General features: G+C 38.0%; 2 long non-coding RNA genes across 9 annotated transcripts in view; one reads left to right on the forward strand and one right to left on the reverse strand.

Annotated features, from left to right (window-relative positions):
* Nucleotides 1-3,105: 3,105 nt before the first annotated feature.
* The window catches only part of LOC113458997 (uncharacterized), a 31,230-nt gene continuing 6,927 nt past the window's right edge, over nt 3,106-27,408 (reverse strand). Inside the window, exons 2-6 of one of the 7 annotated variants that reach the window (XR_003379857.2) lie at nt 23,520-23,565; nt 12,595-12,630; nt 6,782-6,875; nt 4,597-4,716; nt 3,106-3,337 (exon numbers count right to left, since the gene is read on the reverse strand). This is a non-coding gene — a long non-coding RNA (uncharacterized LOC113458997). Of the gene's footprint in view, nt 3,338-4,596; nt 4,750-6,781; nt 6,876-12,594; nt 12,631-23,462; nt 23,566-27,408 lie in introns of all 7 variants that reach the window. The other 6 variants (XR_003380118.2, XR_012582881.1, XR_012582879.1 and 3 more) reach the window with 6 other exon arrangements.
* On the forward strand, nt 20,348-26,314 carry LOC141731014 (uncharacterized). Of its 2 annotated transcripts, none has more exons than XR_012582887.1 (3): nt 20,348-20,535; nt 25,744-25,846; nt 26,096-26,314. It is a non-coding gene; the product is annotated as an uncharacterized LOC141731014 (long non-coding RNA). The 2 variants fall into 2 exon arrangements; XR_012582888.1 differs by lacking the exon at nt 20,348-20,535 and adding an exon at nt 25,446-25,499.

The following is a 27,408-nucleotide window of genomic DNA, read 5'->3' on the forward strand; positions in this document are numbered from 1 at the left end:
AATATGCCATGTCAGGAAATTTCTAATTTATATTAAAATAGCAATACAATTACATAACATCCCATTAAAACATTGAATTAAATGATGCTTTAACAGTGACTTTATAAAAATTTCTACTTTAAGAAAGCAATCTCAGTTCTATGATAAACCACTGTTTATTATAGAAGATGTGGCACAGGTTTATACAGTCAGACAATTACTCCTGATATAAAACTAATCCAACAGGCTTTACATTGTGAAAATCTTTGCAGATACTGTAAACTACATGATTCCCAAAATCCTTGATATGCATTCAGTACCATTACATGAACCAAATATTATCCTCTTAAACTACAAGAATCCAATCTAAATGAAGAAGGTGTTAATATGGAGCTTTCCCTTCTTGTGTTGGAAATTAGTCCATGAACTGTCTTCAACTAATTCTGTTGTATAAATTACTCGGAAAACTATACTATTTTTCTGTGAAAGAAGGGCATTTGCCCAAGATCACAATGTCCTAGATAAAAACTACAAGGGATCATTTTAGTCTGTTTCATCCTTTACTCCTCAAAACAAACAGGTAACATTGCAAGGAGAGTGTGTGAATCAGCCTTGCAGCTCAGCAGTTCTGCTTCTGGACTAATAGGAGGAGAATATTTCAGCGATGATCCAAAAACTGGTGAGACAACAACCAAGGAACCTCATGTCTACGCAGAGAATGGTCTCTTACAGTGAGTCAGTCTGTCAGGAAACATTTTGTCTATTTTTCTCTGCCCATTTTATACTCTATTACTTTGCCCAGTCTCAACATTGTGAGAGCAAAAATCTGTTTCGGAATGGACAAGATGTTGTTGAATTATGGACTCTGTTTTTTGTTGTCGAATGTCATTACATCAGGTTTCTTCTTTTAGTTCATAAATATGTTCATATCTCTGTGCAGTTCTTCTTCCAAAAGTAGAAGTATGGTCTAGTATTCCTAGACCCTAATATAGTCTTCTCAGCTAAAACTCAGGACCTGCTTTTGGTTATCATATTGGAAAACTGCTTAGAGACAACCAGCCTTTGTTAGAGTGCTTTGGGGCAGGCTCAGTAAAAGACAAAAACAAAAAGTTTGTGTTAACTTTGTGTTTCTTGGGAAGATAGTCAGAATGACATGGATAGGGCCATTGTGTTGTCAAACTTTTGTGCTCTACTTAAGTACATTAAAAATACTTCCTGAAGATCATTTCATGAAGATTGCTGGCTTTAATATATTTATTTATGTGTGCATATTTTTCTTTATTTATTATTTAAATAAAAAAAGTAAAAGTCTTTTTTCCTGCTGTCCTAGTTCGGGAGAACTTCTCTCCCAGTTTGTTTAAATATATTCACATTCTAGTGTGGCTAGTATTAGTCTATAAATTAAGTCTTTTACTTGTGGTCTTTTGTCTGTAAAATGTGATTAATTTTAAATTAAAGCATGACCCAAACAACACTTGAGACTAAACTGAAAGGTGTTATAAAATATGTATATTGATTTTAGCCAAATGCAATCATTTTGATAAAAATAGCCTTTGATCCATAGTGCACCAAAAACTAGCTCTCCTGACTTTGATCATGCAAAGACATAGAGAAGATGTCAGACATGAAATAAATAAGTGAGAAGTGTGGAAAAATGAATGAGGTGACATAGCACTCTCTGAGCTTTGTTGTCCCTGCTGTACACTGCTAGAACAAGCACTTCTTGCTAATACGATGGAACAGCTCAACAATTTTCAGGCACAAAGACTACTTGAGGGAAAATTCAATAAGTTAAGAATACCAAACTGTAATCAGACCTTGGGGAAGAAGCAGTATTGAAACACAACTTTTTTTTGACAGTTTTGAGTGTAGCTCCGGTGGTCTGTTTCAAAAACTGTCAAAATGATGATAAGTGGTCTTGGGAGTCTAGTTTTGAGTCTTACACCAAATAATCTGGCTGCCTTCTTGGTATTAGTGTTATTAGCAATTTAAGAAGTCTGATTTTTGAAGGAGAAAAGATGCTAAAATAGAAAAAATGACTATGCTGAATGTAAAGTAATTACTTTTCATGACATCCTCATCGAAATCAATAGGATTGACTAATTAAGACATCTAAGCTGAAATCAATAGGATCTGACAGCTAACACCTCCCTGTAGCAATAAGACAGCATCAACAGTTTTGCATCTATACCAATGTTAAAATCAGCCAATCCTATTTCCTTTGCTATTTATTACTTAATGCTTTCCTGAACAGCAAAGCCATTTCATACCTAATATGCTTCCCACATTCCCAAATAAAAGCTGATGAAACTGCTGCACCTATATTCCTTCTGCCATGTGGTTCACATTGTTACCAAAGAGCCTTGATTGACCTGATGTTTGAGTTCTCAATCCTAAAATGCCAGTGGACTATAGCAAGGCAATTAAAAATACATGCCAAGGCCAGGAGTGTTGTCCGGTTTATCTCGGCTGTTTGAGGGGCCTGGAAGGCCCGGGGGGTGGCCTTGGGGCAGCCCGCGGGTCGAAGGACGAGAAGAGGCTTCAGTTCTTCTTTCTGGTTTTATGTTTATTAATTGTTTATCTAAAAGATGTTCTTTCAGCCTAACAAAGATCCGCTCAGCAGTCAGCCATGGGCACACTGTCTCTGCCCTCCGGGGCAGGCACCTATCTTTATACCCATTGTGACGTGTACAATATTTATCATTTTTCCCCAATACCATCTATTCTTATAACTCGGTGTACTCTCAATAATAACCAATCCAAAAGTGCCACCGTGGCTAAAGAAGATGGAGGAGAGGAGGAAGAAGAAGGAGGGCAGGACACACCCCAATTCCTCCATCTTACTCCTCTAAACCCCCCTGTACATAAATCCTAAACCTTGTGTCTCACTCTCTAATTAACTAATCCCTTCACCATTCACCCTGTGAAGCCCTCATCCTTGTCGTCTCCTGTGTAGGACCAAAGTCCAGCCACCAGACACTTCTGGCAACATTCCAGGACTCCCGAGACCCCCAAGCTGGTCTCGGAGGCTCAGCATCTTAGACTGAAATCTTGAGATCCGACAGAGTGTCAAATACAGAAACAGTGATCCACAACAGGAAAAAAAATTCCACAACCAACACCAGCTTTTTTTTTTTTTTTTTTTAATTCTTCTTCTTTAATGGGAAAGCCTTTGGGTGGGTAGTTGGCTGCTGGTTGTTCCTCTGAGGGTTTACCCTGCCTTCCCTCAAGTTTCCAATTTTCTCTCGGTAGATTTCTGTTGATCTATGCAAAGTCTGTGCTATATTCCCCTGAACCTATCCTCAGTGCACAGTAGAACAGGTTCACAGAAATCATGGCACCTTGAGGCTTTCTGGAGCTGGAAAGGAGAGAGAAACAACGAATGAATCAAAGTACACTGGGTGCCATCCAGCAGACCTGCAGCCATAGGTTTGTTTTTTCTGCTGGCTGGATTCTGAGTCTCGTTGAAATTTCTGTTCCTTCTGAAATTCTAGGCAGACATGGTGGTCAACAACATTTTCCTTGTTTAGTTTGCAGTTTGATGTTGTGGCTGCTCCTCAGATCATGCTGATGAGAATGATAGCCTCCATTAAAGCAAGCACAATCCATTGACATTATGCACAGCTGACCTTGAAGACAGATCAGGAAATTCAAGGAGAGCAGAGCACATCAGAAATGGCTTCTGAATTATCCTATTGTCTCTAGAATTCTATTAATTTCCTGATGTCTTCCCTTTCAATAATTGTTGGGTTTTTGCACAGTTTATTTTCATCTTTAATTCAGGGCCAAATTAATATTTTTGGTTTAAATAGTTCTGCATAGAACCATGTCTTCCAACCACTAATGGTCACAGTAAACAACCGTTTGAAGACATGTTAGAAGCTTGCTATGGACCATACGTACATTTTTTCTTTCTCTCAATTACAAGGACATTTATCTGTAGATGGATTACAAATTTAAGAATGCCTTTATGTGACCTATGTGCTTCAACTCATGAAATTTAAAGCTTAATCTCAAAATTTTTAAGAACCCAAAGTAACAGCATATCCTGTCTCAACTGTAAAATTAAAAAAAAATCCAAAATATATTGTAATTTGCAATCTTTCATATATCAAATTATATATTCATAATTTCTGAGCCAAAGTACTTCCATAATTTCTTGTTCTTTGAATGATTTTGCAGATGCTTGAATATCAATCAAAAGAAGTTATATGATTCCTGTTGAAAAAGAGCTGAAGGTCACATTCCCTAAACAAGCAGTAAATCTTGATATTTGGCATACTAAAAATTTTCTTTAGGTACCATTTGCTTTACAAGAAATTTTTTAGTATCTGCATGTTGTATTTGATTTGAAAAGAACTGAGCAGTTCAAATTTGAGATGCGCTGAATATTTTGTCCTGAACTGGGCTGGCAAGAACATCCTTGACATAGTGGCTGTTCGTCTTATTTATGTAATGTCTGCCACAGCTTTGTTCAACTCAATAGAGTTTTTCTGTTGGATCAGGGCCCAGAGAATTTAATCACCTCTGCTGATCTCACTTAAAGAAACATGGCTTAAAAGCTGAAGATTGCACTCAGGTTGAAAGTTCCACCCCTCTTAGGAAACCACACTTTACCTGATTCAATGTCCTCAGAAGCGTTATTTTCTGCAAATGTTACTTCTATTCAAGTGCCACCACAAAACCAAAAAACTTTATTCTTCAGTGAATGTCAGCATTCCTTCAAATATGTGTCTCCTTTAAAAAAGGAAACAAAATTTCCTAAATAACCTGGAAAAGACAGTAAAATACCAAAATTTTGATGTGGCAGGAGCCAAATTGCATTGTGGCTAATGAGAAGAAGTATAATAGCATGCTCTTTATGTGAACAAAAAGAACATTTTATACACAGACTATGAACTTAGAAGCAATTGATTTAGTTTCTTCATTTTTTCAACATGTATATTTTTGTAAATATCTTGGTCCTGATGGATCTTGTGTTCCTCAAAATAGTTTTGGTATGTTTCTTAGGTACTATCCTCTGTATCACTGTCCACAGCCATGGAGGAGGATATGGACAGATGGACACTCAGAAGAGAAAAATTGCTTAGAATTGGGGTTAATAAAGCACATATCTGAAACACAGATCTCTTGCAATTTTTTTTTAAATTTGTGTCAGCACAAGACCGAATAAGTGCTAATATTCCATATATTAGCAATATTCCTTATATTAAGAATATAATAGGGTGGAAAAAACTGGATTCAGATCCCTGTTCTGCCTTTGTCATGGTAGTGATCTAACACAAGCAAATCCATATGATAGATGAATACTGCTGGAAGAGAGACACTCCTTTTTTTCCTACTACATAATTTATAAAACACAGAGTAACACCAATAAGATAAATTTACACTTCAAGTGTTTTGCAATTAAGGTATTCACATGAGAACTGGCAGCGCGATGAGGAAAATTCTTGGTCCAGTTCCAGCAGCAGCAGAACTTGAACACAGGCTTGCCTCTGTGTTAGTGCTTTAGACTTCAGCTTACTCTGTGCTTTCTGTCATTTTCTTTGCAAAAGGACAAACATGAGCCTCATGGTGGGTTAATGACGGAGGATTTGAATATGTGATGCCTTAAATTTTGCAATACCTCATGTTGTTACTTTTAAGGGGGCAAAACATTTAAATTTCTCTTTTTTCACTTGTCCATAAAGAATGGGATATTGGTGCTTCTCACATTCTACAAGTGTAATCATAAAATTGCTGGTAATGGGACCATCTAAAATCTGTGCATGGATATCTAAATAACACAGTATGTCATGAAGGTAGTGAGCCAATAATTTACAAAGGCTGAAAGAGAAACTATTTGAAAAGAAACACCTCACAGAGTCCACTGGGTACTTCTTTTCTAGAGGTTTCAGGTGTTCATTGTAAGAAGAACCATAGCAGAGGTACCAAAGAAAAACCATTTCCATGTGAGAAGTGGGAAAGGATTTCTATAGCAATTAAGCATGTGGGCTTTGTAATGAAAAGGCTATTGCTAACCTCTCCTTCCATCTCTGTGGTATCAAAGAAGAAGCTTCGTACTTTGAATATAGTATAAATACTATAAATAAGGTAAAAAATTACATCTGCATCCCATAAAGTATTTTCATTAATTCAGTCAAATAAGAGTCTATAAGCAAAGCATTATACAGATTAAATAACAAGGTTCAGATACTCTCGTTTAAGCCTGCAGAGCTCTGTGATACTTCTCAGGAGAATATCTTCCATTTTAAGTGCATTATATTCATTATTCCTTTCCTCCCCCTTCTTTCTTCTTACATTTTAATTCATTTTGCAGCTTTCTCTTCATCACATGGGCTTTTATTTTCAAAATAAGCCATTTGTGCAGTATCTTTTTCAATGCCTTTGGAAAATTTAAATATATAATGCAGCTACACTCCCTTTATCTGTCATGCTGGCAATATCTTCAAAAAGTCTAGTGTATTTGTAAAGCAAGTGTAGCTCTCCTAGCATTCTTACTGCATCTTGTTAACTAATCCCCTTGTCACCATCTTACTTTCACTTTCTTCTGTCACAAATTAATCCATCAGCAATCATGTAATTCGAATGATCTGGTTTCCTTTTCTTTCCGTGAAGTGACATTAACTCGCATTTCAGTTGTAAGAAGGGTGCACAGATTTCACAGAACAAAATATAATCAAATCTTACTACTTTTAAATGCTACTCGAGGGCTTAGCTTGCTACCATGCAATGCTGTCAAGGATATTTAAGAACCTAGACAGAGGTAAAATGCAGATTGGTTAAGATGTGGGATCCAGACCTTGATGGAGCCAGTGTAAAACTTCCCACTGACTTTGCTGCCAAGGGAGCACAGTCCTCTGCTGAGAGCAAGACAGACTTCACTTTCTAGGATTCTGGGGAGGTGAAAGCAGGTAACACAAAAGTGTTGTGTTAAACTGAGAAAGAAGAAACAAGACTGGTATTGTTCCATATAAAAACAAAGAAACAAACAACATCAGAAAGAAAGCCCCCCAACACAACAGAACTGAGCACATACTGCTTATGAAAATAAAACCTGCAAGACTGGGGAGTTACCTGCAGCTAGGCTTTTGGGTTTTCTGGACTGCTACAAACTGTAACATGCTACTAGCAAGCAGAAACAGCTCAAGCAGAAACTAAAGCCATGAGCAACTGCTGCCACCTTGTTTCAAATAGGAAACAAAGGACTGTGAAAACAATAACAAAAAAAAATATAGTTTCAACAGGTAATCACATTTTCCAGTTGACTAGAACCACTTGACTTTTGTCCTTGCTTTTTACAGTATGTCCCAAATAAACAAAGGTCTCATGTAGCACACATCTTGCTGACGGCTCTTGCAGATAGAGATAAGGGACTTGTTTCCCTTTGTATTGAATTTCCTTTAGCTGTACACTCCAGTACAAAATAATTGTAAATAGTTTTGAACTCAACTTGATGGCACTTATATGCCTCTTGCATTTTATCATGAAGGACGTGCAACAATGCAATGTAGAAGACAACTGAGAATTAGCCCAAAATAGCGGTTTATTAACTTTTTCCCAACTGACCTACTGAAAACCTCTGAACAACCTTTACAACCTTTCATTCCTTCAATGTGTTTCATTTCATCAAAATTTTTGAAATTAGGAACTTTAAACAGTTTCACTTAAAAATTACATCTTAGAACTCTGTGGAGGGCTTAGCTATACCATTTGGAAAGTAGGAGGTCCATAATAAGGAAAAAAATTGCTATCATGATCTCACATGAGATTGGTGAACCTCATTCAATATGGAATCCTGTATTGTCTTTTATAAAGTTATATGGATGGCTTCCTAGTTTGAAAATTTTTAACATTATAGGCTTTTAAAAATGCATACATTCCCCTCCCCCCACAGACAAGGCCAATTAAAAAAGCTACCAAATATTTTTACTTTTATTCTTTTAATCTCCCGTAAGAAGACTAATTTATGCACAGCTCCTCACTTAGGCCAAAATTCTGCTGTTACTGTTTTCAAGATATTCTTGTTTCTCAATCTCTTCAAAATTAAAATTTAGGGGGCCTTTTTTTTTTTTAATGTTTCTTTCAGCTAACTCCTGGAAATATCTAGAAAGCTTTTATAACCTAAATAATTTCATTTTAGGAAGAATCAACACTCAGGTAAATTCAGACTGCTAAATAGATACGTCAGAATGTTATAAAGGTCTGAATTTGATATGATGAACATGAAAAGGGTTGTTATTGATGCTGTATTGTAATGGAGTCTGTACCAACAGTCTCCCATGCTGAGAAGGAAGACTCATGTTTTATACATCTGATTCATCTGATGGCAAGAAAGACACACTCTTGAAGACAGAGATGTTTTACAGTCGTGCAGTTGAGCAAGAGGGATGCAAAGAAATTTCTCTGAAAGAACAGTGTCTGGAGCGAGGAGGTAAAAGATGTAGAGGAAGAGTTATTCCCAGTAGGCCTCTCAGGTAGAGACCATGTGGAGTAAAGGATTTTGTTAAAGGTCACAGCTAATGCTGGGGTTCAACGTGGAAGCTAAAGAGTAGGGTCACCCAGGGAAGGGTTGAGGAAACCCAGCCATGGACAAAGGTTGTGTGAAACCTCGGAGCTTGCAGGGGCACCCCTCCACTCCCCAGAACCAAGAGGCATTGTGTCTCGTGCCTGGCAAGAATTGTTTTCAGCTATTTGCTGTTTTATGCCAGAAAACCCTTCTATAATCTTCCCATGTGAGGACAGAGACTGGGCTTTTCTCAAGAGAGATGGCTTGAATATTACCCACTCTTAAGGAGGCTCATGAAGTGATTTTTCCTGAGTTTCCAGGGGACCATATGGAAATTATGCTCTCTGTATGTCTCAGTTTCCCTGTCTGCAAACAGAGAACATTTGGTCCAGGTGAGTTCCATAGCCCTTGGAGACATCTGAAAAGAAGCAATAGTTGAGTGCAGATGTCTACTAAATATTAGTGCTGTCAGAAACAGGTTATAAAAGCTGTGTGGATCAGCTGCAGAGATGGGTTTGGGCACAGGCAGGAATTTGCAGATGCAAAATGGGCACACACAGCAGTTGCACACAGTAGGGCTCAACTGTTCATTATTATTATCATGATATTTTTCTGGTTTTATAGCTTTGTTTTTTATTTCAAGCACTAGCCATTGGATATAAAGTCAATTATTGCCCGTGCATGAAAGTTATGCTTTCTCATTTGCACCTCTTTTATTATGGCAATTGAATTCTCATCATTGACCCATATTTATCCTTATCCCTATAGGATATAGACTTTTTCAGTTCTTCTCTCCATTGCTGTACTGTATTGATCAAGCAATTTGCAACCTTGTCCTTTCTTTAATGTCATTTCCAACTATCCATCTGTATAGCTTCCTATCTCTCCCAGGTAAATATTTGGTGGATTCTATCTTCTCCAGTGTAGCACTGGAATTATTTCTGTATTTAAATGCTACGTTATATACATAAATATATACTTAAATACATAGCATTGTGAGAAATCGCTACTCACTTTTCACAGTTTAGGAAGGTTATTAAAACTTATCGAATATACAACAGAAAAAAAAAAGAAATACAGAATAAAGAAAAAAAGTTACAACGCCAGGAGCAAAAGATTTTCCTCACCATGTGCTAAGCCCCCTCACAATGGAGGTTATCCCCTTTTAACCTTTTAACCCCTCCCAAATTCTGTCCATCAACCCCTTCTTTGCTGTCTAGTGGTGGAGACCTCTTCCTCATATCCTGATTGGAGGTCAGAAGTTGCCATAGTGGCAAGCCGGCCCTCCCAGAAGTCCCAACTCCAGCTGTGCCTTGATAATCATGCGAGGGGGTAAAACATACCTATAAATCTATAAAACTTTTCTTAACCTATATACATGATATTTGTCTATTAATTGTGAGAGTCAATCATCGCATTACTCATCTATCGCAAGTATGTAGAAATTAATGAAGAATCTTACTGAAAGTGTCAAGCAAACCCTATTGATAAAGACAAGTGAGATAGAAGAGTAGCTTAAAAATAGGCAAATAAACAAATAAAAATGATAAACAGAAATTTATATATAGAGGACAGTCCTAATAATTGCCTTCTTCAGCTATCAGAACAATGAAAAACCCAAAGAAAGATAATAATCTTTCCTTTTGCTGGAGAACACACATTTATTCCTTTTCTCTGGGAAAAAGCTGTATGGTCAAATTCAGATCACTTTTGTATTGGTGTAACACAAGAAGCATTTTCAGAAAAATTATTTTCAGCCTGTGGAAGTGATATAAAACCAGATCCGTAAAGCAATGCCATTGCTTTCACTTTCATTTTAACGCCACTGTTCTTTTAGTCCCCCCTATATAAACTGGATTTTAAGACTAAAATCTTCTGATAAGGCTCTGCTTTTATGAGAGAAGAATTTTTATTTCACAGAAAGACAATTTTTACACTTTTTGTGAAAAGTAGAGTTTAATTTGCAATATAGCGTGCCAACCTCACAAAGAAAAATGGCCCTTTAGTCCTTTAAAAACAATATAGAATTTTGAGAAAACTTTTCTAAAGAAAGGAAATAAATGAAGGCTTGTAAGAGCTTTTCCAATTTTCAGTATGTCTATATATATATATTAAATACATATATATATATGTATTTTTTATACATACATATAAATATATATATAGGTACCTATGTATATAATTATATAATTATGTGAATATTTTATGTCTTGTTATTCTTTTTTTGGTAGATCTCCTGCTTTAGCTGCCAAATCAGTCTCTGAACTCTTTTTGCTATCCTTTTCAGCTTTCCATAGATCTCTGTGTTCCTAAAGTTGGGATGGACCACAAAAGGTTGCTCACAGAGGCTTAGCTGCAGGATTCGGACCTTGATGTATAGTAAATGTGAGCCTGCAAAACTCTAGTGTGTTGTGTGTTGCCTAGCATTGAATTTGAAGATTCTGCATGAGGCATTGAAATACTTTCTTTTTTTTTTTTTTTTTTTTTTGTAGCCTTTTCACACAAATTTGTACCTAGTACCTCTCTAAGTTTGCATGGGAGCCAGAGTGGTGAAAGCAGATGAGGAGTAGTGATGTGCTCCCACCTGATATTGGTTCAGATCAGTGGAAGAATGTTCGTATAAACAAAGAGCTGCAGGCCATGTCAGAGCCCCTTTCCTCTGCTTAATCCACAGCTCAGTTAAGAAATAACACATTTTTCTTCATTCAGGACACCTTTTATCTTTTTTCTGTCTCATGTGTCTGTGGGGTGTTTTCTTTCTCGTCTTTGCTTTTGAACTGCTGCTGAATGTTGATGAGAGAGTACTTAGGCCAATCCTAGAGTGATTTTACATTATTGTAGGCTTTTTTATCCTTCAGGTCTGGCAGTACCAGATTCCTGCATTTAAGAACACCATGTGGCTTAAATTGTCTGAATATTGGATGTTGTCCTATGATGACACCTGTCCTCAACTCTCTTGAGGAAAACAGATGATTTACAAGACAAGGCAGAAATGTTTCTCAGTGAATTTTGCAAAAGAACAAAACTACTCTGTCTTCTCTGCCTTGTGAGAGAAAATCACAGGATGGAGTCATATTGGAGAGGAGAGAAAACAGAAGTTCAGCACTGGTGTTCTGGGTCAGTAGGCTCCAAATGTACACTTACATCGGTTGCTCTGATTTATAGACAAGGTGGAGGTTAACTGTTTTCTGTTTTCCTTTTGCTACAACTTCCTCTGCACTCAGAGCATATGCTTTCTTGATGGTATTTAAAAAGAACCCTTGGGTTAGTTTTTTGGGGCTGGAGATATTTTCCTAGACATGGTGAAAAGACCCATTTCAAAATTGTATCTTCTGTGCTTGTTAAAAAGCCCAGCAACCATTCCTGCTTGATTCTGTTTTCTAGGATCTAGCTGCATTTTAGCAGCAGTGGTTAAAAAACCATACGTGCCCCAAAATCTTGTTCCCACTGTAGCTGTGACTGCTGTGGGTGCTTGGTAGTTGGTGCTTTTCTGTGCTGGTTTTTGCTAGAGAGGTGAAAATATTAAAGCAAGCTCTGCAGAATGGCAGCAAATGAGGTATAGCCTGATAGAAAAATGCCAAGAGAAAATTTGCCGAGACCAAGGGAACTACAGGGAGTCTTGGACCAGGCAGGTTGAGATTTAGCTAACACAGGGGCAGGTACAAACCCCTGCTTCTGTCCTGCATTGATGCACTTCTGCCACAGGTAGGGTAGGCATGGAAAAAATAGTTCCTCTTCTCTGTACCATCTGAAAATTCTGCCAGGCTTATACCATAGAGAAACCTTTTCAGAAAGCTGTTGAAAAAAAGGTATATAGGAGTGACACTTTCTCAGAGCTGAGAGGAAATGTGCTGGTACCAGTCAGCAGGGGAAAATATTTGCCCAAGGGTTTTGTTGTAGGGCAGATTCCCTGATGTAACTTAATCAGTAGAACAAAAAGTCTATTGTGGACTACTTATGTGCACCCCTAATAGGATGTATGCAAATCCATTGGCCTTAATGGCACTATTCATGTATGCAAAGGTGGACACCCTGCTTTCCTGGCATTCCAGTCAAGCCATGTTGTTGTCAGTTCAACAAAGCAAAGCATTTTCCCCAGCTCTTACCTTGGCTACAGTTGCAAAAATGCTGGTAGGAAAAATCTGAAATGAAAAAATAATATTGAATATTTATAATGAAAAGATTCAGGCCTTGTTGGCAAACATATTAATAGAAAGCAATAATTTCCATGGAATTTTATTTTGGTGACTTTTTAAGAAGCTCAAACCTTAAAAAAGCCTGCAGTAACTGTGAACAGCAAACATTTGATGCAATTTGGGATTTGCATGGCCATTGGAAAGCAAGCTGTCATCAAAATCAGGGGACCACTTATAGATTACAAAGGTTTTCCATTGAATCCTTTGAGATAATGCATTTCAAAAATAATGCCTTGTTTGAGCACTGGTGGCTTGAAGAATACAATTCACAGAGTAAAATATCAGAATCTTGTGTATTGCAAAGTAGGCAGCAACAGACATTTCTCAGTAGAAGTGTGTAAAAATGCAGGGATCTGTCTTGTAATGGATTTCTGTCTATGAGGTAATTCTACCATCTTGCAATTACATGCCTGAAGACATTAATAGCATAAAGCATATTTTAAAAGTAATTGGTAAACCTATTAATTTCCACATCTCCATGTTTTTGTCATTTACCATGAAATACTTAACTGGCTTTTGCATTGTTTCAAAAGACGTGTCCATATTTAAATAGAAACCTCCTTTCATTGTCCATGCTGCATGTTTCATTTTATCTGTATGAGAAATGTGAAACTAGGGAATTAATAATTATTTCACTTGGAAAGGTATGAAGCAAATTCCATTGCCTTTGTCTGATTAGAATCTTCCCTGCTGGTTTAATTAAAAATGGCCATGTGACAAGCAAAGAAAGCATCTCTCCTTTGGGGTGGAGGGGGGAGGAGGGAATGGTATTGTATTTTCTGGTAAACAGTGAATCCTGAAGCTCCAGAGTTGTAAAATTTAAATGCTTAATGCAAATGAAAAATGCAGACTCAGGTCAGCTATAGACAAATGTCACTAGACTGGATGGAAAATGCACTGCAGGCAGAAAAGATGACATTTATCAGTCATCCATACATCAGTAACTAAAACAATTTTAGGGTTGTCTAGACAGGCATCTATTATTCCTTAAATTTAAAAGCTTTAGTAGAAAGACAACAGCAAATGCTCTATTTATATTTAGGTGTTTTTCAGTTTGTTATGGAGTTTTTGTTTCTTTTTTTTTTTCTACATGAAACAAGATAGGAAAAGAAAAAATCATAGTTTTCAAAATGAAAAATACAAATTTGTTTTTCTTTCTCTTTGACTTTTTTTTTAATATTTTTTTGCTCTCTGGGTAAAGAAGATTTTCTTGGCATGTTCTGAAAGCAATTTAAGTGAATTATCAGAGTGTGCATGGAATGCTGGCTGTAATTATTACAGTACAGCCCTGTAATATTGAGCTTAATTACTGTGTACAGTGTTTGGCCTTTATGTTTTCTGCTTAATTTACCTTGTATAGTTAACGTGAATTTAGTGAAATAATTATGCACCTTTTGGGGTTTTTTTCCAAAAAAAGGTATTTATATTTTCAGGAGAGGAAAACTAGAATAGATACAAATATTTAAGTAAATCATTCTGGCAGATGGATCCCTTCCCTCTGTTGCTTATGTAGAGCCACAGTTCTGCATATATATATTGATACACTGAATTATGATCTGTGAACTTAGATCTGTGAACTGTCCCATTAGCAGCCACAGGAAAACTTGCAAGATTCAATTTCAACTAACTATTTTCACTACTGTTTTTTCCTTATAATTTTTACTCCATATGGTAGCAAGCATTATTGCAAAAATGTGCACAAAATTGCAATTATTCTCTCTACCATGCAGAGCATATACCACAGTTTTGGAACGAATTAAATTATCTTTGTGATAAAATTTTTCATACTGCTCCTTTAAGATTAATCTTTGAATATGCTATTATTTAAGCAGACACAGGATAGCCCAGCCCATCTGTGGACTGTTCTCCATTAATACCTCTTTTGTTTTCAGATCTTGCTTTTCTTTCACCTCCTCTAGTAGGAGGAAGCAGTGTCAGGTTTCCTCTCTGGCAGCGGGGCTGGAGTGTTTGCTAGTCAAACCCTGGCCCTTACTGCCAGTGCTTTAGAGATCTTCAACTATAAGGAGAGTTCCAGACACAGAGCAGGGAAACTGAGTAGTGGAGCATCCTGATAAAAATACAGAAGCAAATAATGCTGCTTGCACAGTGGGCCTCAGAGTGTGCTGACTTTGGAAAAAACGAATGCTTTTAATGGGCCACAATGAAACACGGACTGCTTGTAAAGAAGCTGCAAGAAAATAATTGAAAAGTGAATTATATAAAATAAAAATCAAGGGGTTCAGCTGTGAATATGCTGTCACACTCACCGCCTTTCAGGAAAGGTGTTACAACTCTACGCATTGAAAGGGTTGGGGGCTTGTTTTGAATTTGTTCTGTTTTTTTCTGCCTACAGCTCTTCCAAAGTTCTTACATTCTGTGTCTGCTGGGAAGAGGTGATGTATTTGTATGACACCATGATTTTCATATTTTGTCATCTTGAGAATGCTGAGGTAAAAAAACTGAGCACAGAAGGATTTTGGTAACCATGCCATGGAATCACTCATGTCTAGCTGCATGAACAATAGCAACATGTGAGTGTCTGGAGAGAACATTAAAGCAATAAAATATATTACAGAAGCACAAATGAATATCTAAATAAATTGTGGACACAGTAACTTCCCATATCTTTAACGTGGCAGAGGTCATAGGACCTCATCATTTCATCAATGTGTCTAAAGGGCAGGAGTAAAGAGAATGGGGTCAGGCTCTTCTTGGTGGTGCTGAGCAAAAGGACAAGAGGCAATGGGCTGAAACTGATGCACAGGAAGTTCCACCTGGATATGAGAAAGAACTTCCTGACTGTGCAGGTGACAAAGCATTGGAACAGGTTGCCCAGAGAGGCTGTAGAGTGTCCTTCACTGGAGATATTCAGGAATTACCTGGATACCAATCCTGTGCCATGTGCTCTAGGATGACCCTGCTTGAAGCAGGGAGGCTGGACCAGACAAACCACGGTGGTCTCTTTCAATCTTACCCATTCTGTGATCCTGTGAAAATTCTGAATGAAAATGAAAATTCAGACTCCTTTTGATTATAAACACATATAATTTTGGCAGCTTTATCTCTTAGATGAAGCTTTATCTCTTAGATCCTGCCAGTGTTAGCGGGCGCTGTTCTCTGAGAGAGCTGCCTCACCTGATGAACAAACAGAAGCAGCCAGCCCCTCAGCTTTGATCCCGAGAACAGAGCATGTGTTGTGGTTGCAAAGGGCCGCGGCACGGCTCGTTCCCGCTGGGAGCAGCGGGAGGCTGCGGCGGGGTCGGCGCTGCCGCGGCCGGGCCGCCCCCGCTGCCCCCGGGCCGCGCTCCCCGGGGCCGCTGCGCCGCCCGCCGCTGGCCACTAGGTGGCGCTGCAGCAATAGGATTCCCTCCCGTGGCTGAGGCGGCGCCGGCCCCGAGCCGCGCTGAGGCGGCGTTCGGCTTAACAATTCAAATGTATTCCTGTTAATTTGTGTTTGATAAAGGTTCAGGAGTCTTTTGTTGTGTGTCTAGTTAGCCTGCGTGTTACACTCAGAGCGTTTGCAAATTTTCTGTTTGATTGTGAGCCTTACTTACTGTGAATTTTTATGTGGCTGGGTACCTGTGCATATTTGTTTATCCATGTCTCTCTCCCTGTGTGTGTGTGTGTGTGTGTGTGTGTGCGCGTGTGTGTGTGTGTGTGTGTGCCTGCATTTGGTGGGTATATAAAAGGCAGGAAGAAAAATCCGTGCCTTCACCGTTGCTATTCTCATGAAGGAAGTGGCAAAGCACAGAATGATGCCTAGCCAGTACACAATGCAAATACATTATTCAGAGCCAGGTGGGGATTAAGGATTTGACTGTCTTCTATGTACAGATCAGTGGGTCTAGTGCTCAGTACCCAAAACTGAGACAGAACAGTGTTTAGCCTTCAGAAGCCCTCTTTTTTTTTTCTCTATGTTTTTCTCTTGGCCAATCTGTTAAAGTGGTAGCTCAACACCCTCATGCAAGTCTTTAGCATCTAGTTATCACAGCCTTTTTTGAAAGAGTCCAGATACCCTATGGTAGATATCTCTAAACAACGAAAGACTGAAAAAAAATAAGGAAAATTCATATGTGCTGGATGTAAATGTGCTTACCCTTAGGGTTGACAGCAGATTCAGGGCTACTGTTATTTGAATGGAACTGCCTACAATTTGTCACTCAGGTTCATGACCATACATCTCCTTTTAGATATTGGCCATTTGTGGAGGGCAGGATACTTGAATTGGGTAGGCATATCCTTTCCCTTCCCTCCTAGGAAAAGGATTTCAAAATTTTAATTCAGATGCAAGATCTTCCAACACTATCTAAACGTTTGCTACCTCTGACTTGCTTGGCTGCAATGAGCATCTGTAGGGATCTTGGGGTTCAGCAAATAGTATTCACAGAATCACACAAGCACAGAAACACAGATTCACAGAAACACAGGATCACAGAATTACAGAAACACAGAATCACAGAATGTATTTAAGATTCAAAGGGAGAACAGTGGGTTATCTGGTCCAACCCCCCTGCTCCAGCAGGGTCATCATGGTGCCCATTGCATAGGATTGTGTCCAGACAGCTCTTGAATGACTCCAGTGAGGAAGACTCTGAAAACTCTCTGGGCAGCCTGTTCATTGCACAGTCACCCATACAGTAAAGATGTTTTTTCTCATATTAAGGTGAAACTTCCTGTGCATCAGATTCTGCCCATTGCCTCTTGTTCTCCATGCCCTTGGCAGCCTCCCTTCAGATACCTATATACATTGAGGAGGTCCCCTCTCAGCCGTTTATTCTCAAGGCTGAGCGGGCCCAATCCTCATCTCTGTAACCCTCTGTTGGGCTCACTCAGGAAGCTCCATGTCTTTCTTGAACTGACAGGCCCAGACCTGGACACAGAACTCCAGATGTGACTTCAGGATCCCCTCACTTGACCTGCTGACAATGCTGTTGCTCATGCACCCAAAGTTGTCACTGGCCCCCTTTGCCACAAGGGCACATTGCTGGCTCATGGACAAATTTACTGAAGTTCAAAACGTGAAAGATCTGTGGAAGCATTTTTAATATTCAACCTCCAGAATCTGCACTGCCTTCCTTTTTGCTGAGACATTTATTTCTGACTAATTAAGTCATCTGTAGTTTAGACCTTGTGCAAAATTTGTTTATTCCTCTTTTGGTGCTGGGTCTACCATGAGACTGTTATCTGACATTCCCAACATGAGTCTGGGTGATTTTTGAGATGTCATTGGAGAAAGTATTTAACTTTTGTGACTTGTTTAAAGAATCCTGGTCAGGTATCAGAAGTTCTTCTGTACTTTACAGTGCAGCATCAAGAACCAAGGGCTGATGAGCCAGCAGTACTTTTTAAATGAGAGCAACGATAAAGTGCATGCATGGTGAGGGGTATGGGTGGGAGTCTCCAGAGTTCAGAGCAGCATGGTCTCAGTCTGAGGTAGTTAGTCTGATTTCCATTGCATAAATTATTTTTGTAACTTTAGACCTTGCTGTCTCACAAATGCAGAGATAGGGAAAAAAAATGTTTGGCTGATGAAGTGGCTGCCACCTTTTTATATAGGTGGACTTTATGATGAAATTAATACATTTCCCAATCAAATGTCTTCCTGCCTACATGTGATTGGTAAAACCAGTGAGATTATTTAGAAATACCTGCCTAAAATGTGTCCATCTGAGAGATGTGCCATCTCTCCAGCATTGTTCAACACTGCTCAAGAATACAAGGGATTCTTTGTATACTCTTTGAGTGGCAAATCTTGAACATTGACTTCTTAATTCATAGGTCAGCACATAAACATACCTGAACAGCTTCAGCCTACAAACACAGCGTTGTGTTTCTACTTGGGTGTTTCTGTTTTGAATTTTTACTGTGACTGCATCTCTCCTGGCATGACAAAACAAGAGTTGGAATTTAACACCAATTTTTGTGCTCAGAGAATGCAGTGATCCTTTCCAACCTCCTTGTTTCATTCTTTTTTTTTTAAACTTCAGGCAGAGTTGCTGAACTGCCGTAGTCAGACTAAAGTAGGAAGCACAGAAGGACTTCTGAAATGACATTCTATCAACAGGAGAGTGCCTGTCTCTCTTCTTTTCTTCTTTTACTTTAAACTACGCTGTAAGGTTAAGAAAAGGTAAGAGGGTTTTAGAGGCTTTTGCCTGCAGTATAATGGATGAAAGAACTGCAGAAAATGGGAGAAAAATTTTGGGAAACTTTTCTGAGCCCCAACAAAAATGACCAGTCATGAAGAACTCTGTGAAACTGAGACTCTTATGGTATAACTAAGTAAATTGCTAACAAGACTAAGGTAGGTTATGTGAGCACTTCAGATGTGACTGTCCCTGGTACTGTGCACTTTTTCACAATTCATGTTGATTTTGAATATTAATTTTAGATAAAGAAATGTGTTTCTTTATGCAAACATTATAAAGGGTCAAAAATTATGCATGAGGTATACCTTATGGTGATGCAATGGAGTAAGAATGACAGGATGTTCCTACTGTGTGCAGTGGTGATGAACATCATAGTAAGAGACTAGCTGTAGCAGAATTTTTCCTTTCTTTCTTTCCTTTATTTTCTTTCCTTTATCTTTCTTCTTTCTTTCTTTCTTTCTTTCTTTCTTTCTTTCTTTCTTTCTTTCTTTCTTTCTTTCTTTCTTTCTTTCTTTCTTTCTTTCTTTCTTTCTTTCTTTCTTTCTCTGTTTCTCTCTTCTTTCTCTCTCTCTCTCTCTCTTTCTCTCTTTCTCTCTCTCTCTCTCTCTTTCTCTCTCTCTTACTTTCTCTTTTTCTTTCCTTCTTTTTCTTGTTTTCAGGCTGGTTTTTGAGCTACAAAGCCCTAGGAACGCCATCTGTCCAATTAATGGTTGTTACAAAGTTTGCATTACCTAATGTAATTAAAATGGAACAATCTTTTAGACTGCCTTTCCTAAGACATAAGCCAAAGTAGAAACCCCTTGTGATGGTGGGAAGATGCCATTCCACCAGGAACACATGCTGCTCAGCAGCAGGAGGCTCCACACAGCAGTCAACCATCATTATAGCCGTGCATTACAGCCATGCTTCTGGAATGGATGGGGAAAATCTCCTGCCAGGAAAAAGGTGCATCTGGGAAAGAGTAAGCTACATATTATTTCACTTTAGGACATGTAAAAGCCAACCCGCCACTCTTTGAAGACTAGTACCTGTATTTATGTAAGTGGCACAATGCAGGGAGACCTGTAGGCAATTAGCCTGCATTCATTGCATAATCAAAGCTGTTGAGGGCTTGTGAACTAGTAAAACATTTGTGAGGAAAGCAAGTATCTAAACATTTTAGGGCTATGTAATTTAATTTTGAGTGGATCTGATAACCTAAAGCAACAATTGGACACTGCTGCTGCTGCAGCAGCAGTTATGGTTATAAAGGCCAAAAACAGAGAAGTCCCCTCTTTCATGCTGATTATCCAAGTTAAGTAATCAAACCAGAAGTTTTAATTGGCATATCAGTTGGGAAAGTCAAGTTGAGTCACTTCTGACATTTCAGGTCACAAGCATTCATAGGAACATCTTTCATATGTTTGGTCTCAGAGAATTCTCAATGTGTAGTGTCTGGTGTGGGTGGAATAAAGCAGAGGATAATGCATTCTGATATCATGAGACCATCAGAATCTACATTAGCTGAGACACAGAACCTTTCCATAATTATCTGTATTACAGAAGGGTATTTTGATTAAAGAAATATAATTTGCAGGCGAATATACAGGATGAGGTGAACTTGAAACTGTGGTATTTTCACACATTGCTTTCCCAGATATAAGCAACTCTCTTGGTGCAAGATGTTATTCTGCCTACTGTGATTACTCACTCACTGCACCCACTGGTGAGTAAACATGTACCCTTTATTTTTGGTAATAGAAGAAATAGTAAGCTTTCTAATGTATGTGAATGTATGCAGCCATGTTGTTTATTGAAAAATAACAAAAATATTATCTAGAAGGGAAATAGATGAGTATTTAATTTTTCTTCCACTTGACAAAGTGTGAGGCTGTTGGGGTAAATTAAGTTCCACCCATGGTGTAAAACTGGGGCAGGGAAGGAGAGGTTCAGGCCAAACACGCTGGCATAGTTTAACATAGTGTCAATCTAGAAGGGAGGCTGTTGATCCTCTGATCATTGCTAGAATATAGCGTAATGGTTCCTTTGACACCTTTGTCTTTTATTTCATCAGTATGTAGTACATGACATTTTGTACTCGTGAAAGGTGCTGAACTGACAGGCCTTGAGACTGAAGTCTTCTCTTTGTACACATATCAGACGATACATAGACAAACACAGCAGCCCCTCTCTGCCTCTTTCTCTGTCTTTGCCACAGTTCAACCGCTGTCTCGCTGCAGCTCTCTCGTATGACCACCATTTGAAGTGAAAAGATCCTCCCATCTCTGCAGCTACTGCTTGCTGCTAATGTTACCACCAAGGTTGCTCACCCTGAGTGAGTTCTGTGGGGCTTTTTTTTTTTTTGGTGATACAGAAATGTATTTCCATGAATTTAGGTAATTCCAGCTCATTTCACGTGGGTCACAGACTGTCCATTAGTGTGTAATATCTTTAGGTTACCAGTGACCCGCACTAGACTTGATCTGGTAACCTATAGCACAGGTAAAATACTCCATACCCTATTTTTGGTCCTGCTCATATATGAATTGTTCAGTATAAGGTCAATCATGCATACGAGAGAATTTTTTTTCTCCCTGAAGTGCACAGTAGATCTATGTTTTTCTCCTTGCAATCTGTTTGGAGGAGACAAAGGGGGTTATTAATGGGCAAAGTAGAAATTAAAGTTAAGAAATTTGTGTCTTTATTCACACAGCACAGAATTCCCATTGGGAATACTGGATCCACCATACAGATCAGAGAGAGCAATTTTGCCTGCAGTATGGACTTCCAATGGTTTTACTATTCTTACACTTAGAGGGAAGAAGAGTGTGGGGGAAGGAGTTATTGTCTCCTCTCAGTTTTTAATAATGTGACCTTATGGTGAAACAAAATATGAAACCATCCACATTCATAACCAACAGCTTGCAAAACTTAACTTCAAAGTGTATAGTTAGTTTCTGAAGTTGGCATTTTCCCAATGTATTTTCCAAAGATATATTTTATGTTTGTCTATCAGCTCCTTAAAAATAAAATAGTGCAAGTTTGACAAAAAAAAGTTACTGTCCTCAAATTAAAACCCACACATAATAAACATATAACTTTCATGTAATTTGCATTTAGCAGCAGAATATCTTGGGATGGGATGGTGCTGGTGCAGGCACAAGGTTCAAAATTCCTGGAGCGCAGATTTCTAATGAAAATTTTGGGCAAGGTCTCTATGTTGCAAGTTACTTAAGTTTTTTTGAAAGAATATTTCAAGGAGATACATTTCATATAACTTGTTAATAGTCATATTAATTATTGAATAAAACCAGTAATATAAAAGAAAAAAGTATATATATTTGTGAGAAAGACTGAAAAAGAACAGGGTTCTTAAAATATTTTTTACCTCTAAAATGACATAGGATGAGTTTAATATTTTTAGTAGTAGCATCATATTCCTATTCCACTGACTCATACAAGGAATCATATGAGCATATACTTAAATTATTTTTGTCAGGACTGCCGCTGCATTAAGGATGTGTTTAGTGATTAAGGGTAAAAAACTGCCCCCTATCATTTTTCACACTTGCATTTACTCATACTTTCAGACTTGTCTCGGCTAGATCAAGTAAATTTTCCCTGAAAGATTGAGAACATATACAGCCTCACTCAGTCACAGTCCAGAAGGAATTCAGTTATTTCAAGAAGTCTCATTACACCAGATCCTTCTATTGCCTCCTGTTATTTATCTTTCAGTACTATCACCTTTTACTACCCTTTCTTCTTCTTTAATTCAAATTAATAAAGTCCTGCAGTGAATGATTCTTCAGTTCCTTTGAAATTTCTTTTGAAAGAGTGAGAAGTCCTCAAAAATCACAATACTCATAAAATGGTTGAGGGAGAAAAAAATCCTTTATTCTTTCCTCTAGACTTCAGTGACACTATGAAGTTTCACATAATTTGCAGACTGCATCTCATAAAATACTGGCAAAATTTATTCAATTCAAATTAAATAGATGTAGCACAGAGTAATCTTTCTCTATTAAATATGTCACTTTTTGCAATTGTTTCTTAATATCCCGCACAGCTTCCATCTAAGATTAGCACTTTCTTTGCTGCCACAGTTTCACTAACCTACTGAATTATTCACTGAAGCATAACCTTCAGATATCAGGTTAGAAAGACCTTGATTATGGCAGGAAGTGAACTGTATAAACCATTTTTCTTTAAAAGAAAATTTCTCAGTATAGAAAAGTCTGAAATGAGATAAGTATTAAATGTGTGTAAAAATTAAGTTCATAACTGATAGGAATTTAGTCAGCTGTGACATTCCTGTATTTTGTTTATAATAATGTACAATAACATTCTAGATACCACTTAATAGTGTAAAGCCACGTGCATTTTCATGGTGCTTATTTAAAGTACAAACCAGGGTATCCATGTTGGTCTCAGCTGTAAAGTAGAGATGTGGAATCTCTCACACAGATTTAGCATATTGGACAAAAGATATTTACCTCCAGTTCCTGATTTTGTCCCACTTCCAGAAAATTACTTTTAAGGATCTCTCAGCTCCAGAAACCAGAAAATGGTCACAGCTTCGCTACAACAAACCAATGTTATTGACCAATAATTTGTGCCAATCTACTGTTGAAAGGTCATTTGAACACCTACCAAGGAGACAACAGCTTTGGGAAAGGTTCCTTTGCAAGGGTTGAAATACAGACTCACCACTCACTTGTCTGCTTCTCATGACCTGTCCAATGGCACTCAGGAGCTGAAACGTAATTGTGAAGTTTAACAGGCTTTTAGAGGTTAGCAAAATGATAGCAAAATGTCAGGGCAAACAACATTCTACAAATTATTCTGCTAGTCAAGCGTACAAATTTTCATAATGACTTGACCTAGAATAGGAACAAAATGTGTTTTCCTAACGTGGGTGATAACTGCATAATTATGCAACTGATTCTGCTAATATTATTAGCCTTATGTTACTTTCCCAGATGTCAGAGAAATGGCACAGAAGGAGAAAACAGGTGGCAAGTTTGTTGGATGTTGCATATTCGTGCAGTTTGTAACAAAATTTTCTATGCAGATTTGTTGACTGCAGTTTGAAGGACTGTAAGACAAACACGTTGCACAAGGATTTAACGTTTTGGGTGTATCAGGAGCTCCAAAAAATGTTGTGCTGCACTGTGAAACATTCAGTTTCTGAGATGAGTTTAAACCTCTTGTTTCCTGATCTCTGCCTCTCTCTCCTAGTGTTGTTTTTGGTTTGCAGGGCTTTTCGAACATTCGAGGGTGTTACTTTTGGTCAGCTAAATTTGTTTTGAATGTTTATGTGAATTTGTAAGTCAGGTACCCTTTTATAAGAAATACAAGTAATGCAAAGGATACTATTGATTTTATAAACTTCTAAGAAAATATATATCTGTTTCTTTTCAAGAGCCCTTACACAATAAGAAGCATTTTAAAGCAGTGAGGGGAAGTCATAAAAATTGGGTTGAGGCTGTGGATATAGAGATTATTTTATTTTTTATGTTTTAATATATATTATGCATACATATGTCATAAGAACACATACAGTACTGTATCCTTGTATACTTTTATTTATTAATTCAAATTTGTATTATTCTGTGTTTATTAAAGAGTTACTCCTTTGACAAAAAGATCTGCAGCTGTGACATTTAAATTTCAGACCAAACAACCATGCAAAAGAATTAAGTTTTCTATTTGGGAAAGAGGCTAAAATGTGTATTTAGGGAAATTGATAATTTTAGATTTAGAAATATATGTTGGAAGTCACTGTAGGCACGACTTACAGTATATTGTTCATTTCAGTCAACTGCATCTGCTGAAGCTGCCTGGGAATTGTATTGAGAGGGCTTGCAAATCTTAAATTCCTGCATTTTTTCCTTTTAGTAAAGCTTGCTAGTAATCTTGTCAGGCGTAAAATAATTGGAAGCAAAATACAAAATCAGCACTAAAAATGGAAGTAAAAGACAGAAAAGATTGTGGTCATGGTTCCTCCAATAAAATAGACAAAATGAACATTTCATTATGTGCCTGGACATTGCATGATAATCTGAAACCCTAATTAAAGGGAATGCTATTAAATTGATTTTTTGCTTTCTTTTTTGAAATTTTCCCAATTAATTGATCTGCCATCAAGCCAGCAAAAACGTTGTGTAATCTGAGGCAAGCTACCTTTGTTTAAATTTTTACCGTCTCTCTTTTCACTGGAATGTTTTGAAGAAGAACCTGGCTGTCAAAATGTGGAAAAGTTGCCTCTAGTGGAGTGATAGAACCCAGAATATGGCAAAAAAACCTGCTTTCTCTGAAATGGTTTTATTAATTTCTGATTCTGCATATGCATTTTTGTAGAATTCTTTAGAGTCGGAAACCATAGAAATAAAATCTCTGGTGAAAAATGGAAAAATATTGCATCAAAACTTGCTGTTCCTATTAGGACTTTGTGTAATTGATGGACAAGTGTGGACTTGGAAGTGTACACTTTCTTCAGATTTGTAGGCATTTGGAAGGTTAAAAGCAGACATATGTTACAGTGGTTGCCAACGGCAACCCCTGTGATTTGGGTTGGGTTCAAACAGCCAATCAACCCCACTTGTCCCCGCTTGGTAACTCCCAAAGCCAGCCATGCAGGTTGTTCTGGGGGATGGCGTTTCACATGTGTGTCTGGTTGTCTCTTCTGTATGTATTTATCTAAACATTTATATTTATTCCATCACCACATTACACAAGTGTGAATGAATCTTGGCTGACAACTTAGCAGTAAGCAATGGAGAGGGATATTGTCTTCCTCATTTAACGAAGAGTGAACTAAGATTTTAAGACTTACAGAAAGTTTCAAAGAAAATAGAATTCACTGCTGGATATTGCTGCTGAAGTGTCTGAGGCTTTATCTGCTTTTCCCTTTTTTCTTGTGTCCTTGCAGAAACATGCCTGAGTCTTCTGTGCCAGCAACTCCTTTGGATGGCTACCAGGAATATGTTGGTTCTTAGAAACAGCTTTGGGTTTCCTAGCTTTTATTATAACAGGTTTGTTGTTTTTTTGTATGATGGCATTCAGATTTTTAGGCATATGTGTGTGCCTGTATGTGCATATTTGTTATTCTTGGAATCGTTAAATATTCACTGTCATCACATATTCATAACAGACATTTTTTGTGATAAATTGCATATACCATTTGGTGATAGCCGAGCTACTTCAGGATCTAGTTGTAGTTACACTGTGGAAGTGGAAGCTGTTACAAAAAAAAAAAATCTGTTTCTTTTCTCCTTAAACAGCTCATGGATACACCCTCCAGTCACAATGGTATTGGTAGAGGACTTGTGAAGCCATGCGCCAAGGCAGGCCAACTGCACCTAGGGAGATCTAAATGATTATCCAGATAATATGAAATGGAAATTCTTTTCAGACATTGCTAAGCAGCTTGGATAAAATAAAAAGAAACTTCTGAACCATACTTTGTGTCCACACTTAGTCCAGTCTTCAACCTAATATCCATAGTGACCCTTTCCCTCCTGCCTACGCTGCCTCTCCAAAGCTTAACTCTGTTGCTGTGTTGTGCATTAGAGGGGAAGAAGCAAATATGAGGCAAATGTATACAAGTCTGTTGCTGGTAACTTGCAAATCTTCGATCACATTCTGCAGGAGACAAGGCACAGTCATTGCTAGACTCTCTGAAATGGATGCTGTTCTGATTATCCAGCACAACTTCAATCATTTGCTTTTGATGGCTCATGCTTTCTGAGGCACGTCCCTGAAAGTGCATGGTTAAGTCTTTTGGACAATCACATGCAAAAGTGATTTTTAGAAGTAATGAGGAATATAGGCAAATAGCTATAAATACAATTTACTGCTATGTGTCAAGACCTCCTCTCCTTAGTCCCCAGAGATCTATTCAGCATAAGAATGGTAAAACAGCTAAACAGGGGTAGAGTCTAGCTGCCCTCTTCAGAGTCCTGCATCACCTTCTGGCTAAGGGGTTTCTGGTAAGCATCTCTAAATTGTGAAATTGTTCAGGACAATTGTTCAGTTAGTGATAACTGTATGCCTAGTGAGGGATTTTCACGAATACATGAGGATGTTTCTAACATAAAATGAAGCATTATTTTTCTGAATGCAGCTTGAGGGGCTCAATAAGGACCACAACAGGTTTCATAGTCCTGTGTACACCCTTTAAGAGAGGCCGTCTCTTCTCCTAAACAGGGGAAGGTGTGAAGTGAACCCTCTGCTTTCTGGTGTGAGCTGCCATCGGCATCCATCTCCTGCTTCCTCCCACTCTACACTATCATGACTAATATACCTGCACTACAGTAAAATTCTCCTCTTAGCAAGCCAAGAAGACTAAACTTCAGATCAGGAAGCCACTGTAAATATATTTTATTGAGTTGTGCTGGAAAAAAACCAAAACTGGATAAACTATCTCCCAGACACATGAAATTGAGATGATCATCAGAGAATAGTGAAAGAAAAAAGTCACAAGGAACATTGTGAAGAGCTTAAAAAAAGAAAAGAAAACATCAGCAAAATAAAGGTGGGAAAGTATTTAAAGATTGCAAGAAAAGGGAGCTGATGAAGGTAGATTCAATATTTA

This window comes from Zonotrichia albicollis, chromosome 1 (assembly GCF_047830755.1).
Source record: "Zonotrichia albicollis isolate bZonAlb1 chromosome 1, bZonAlb1.hap1, whole genome shotgun sequence".
In the NCBI taxonomy this organism is placed as follows: Eukaryota; Metazoa; Chordata; class Aves; order Passeriformes; family Passerellidae; genus Zonotrichia; species Zonotrichia albicollis.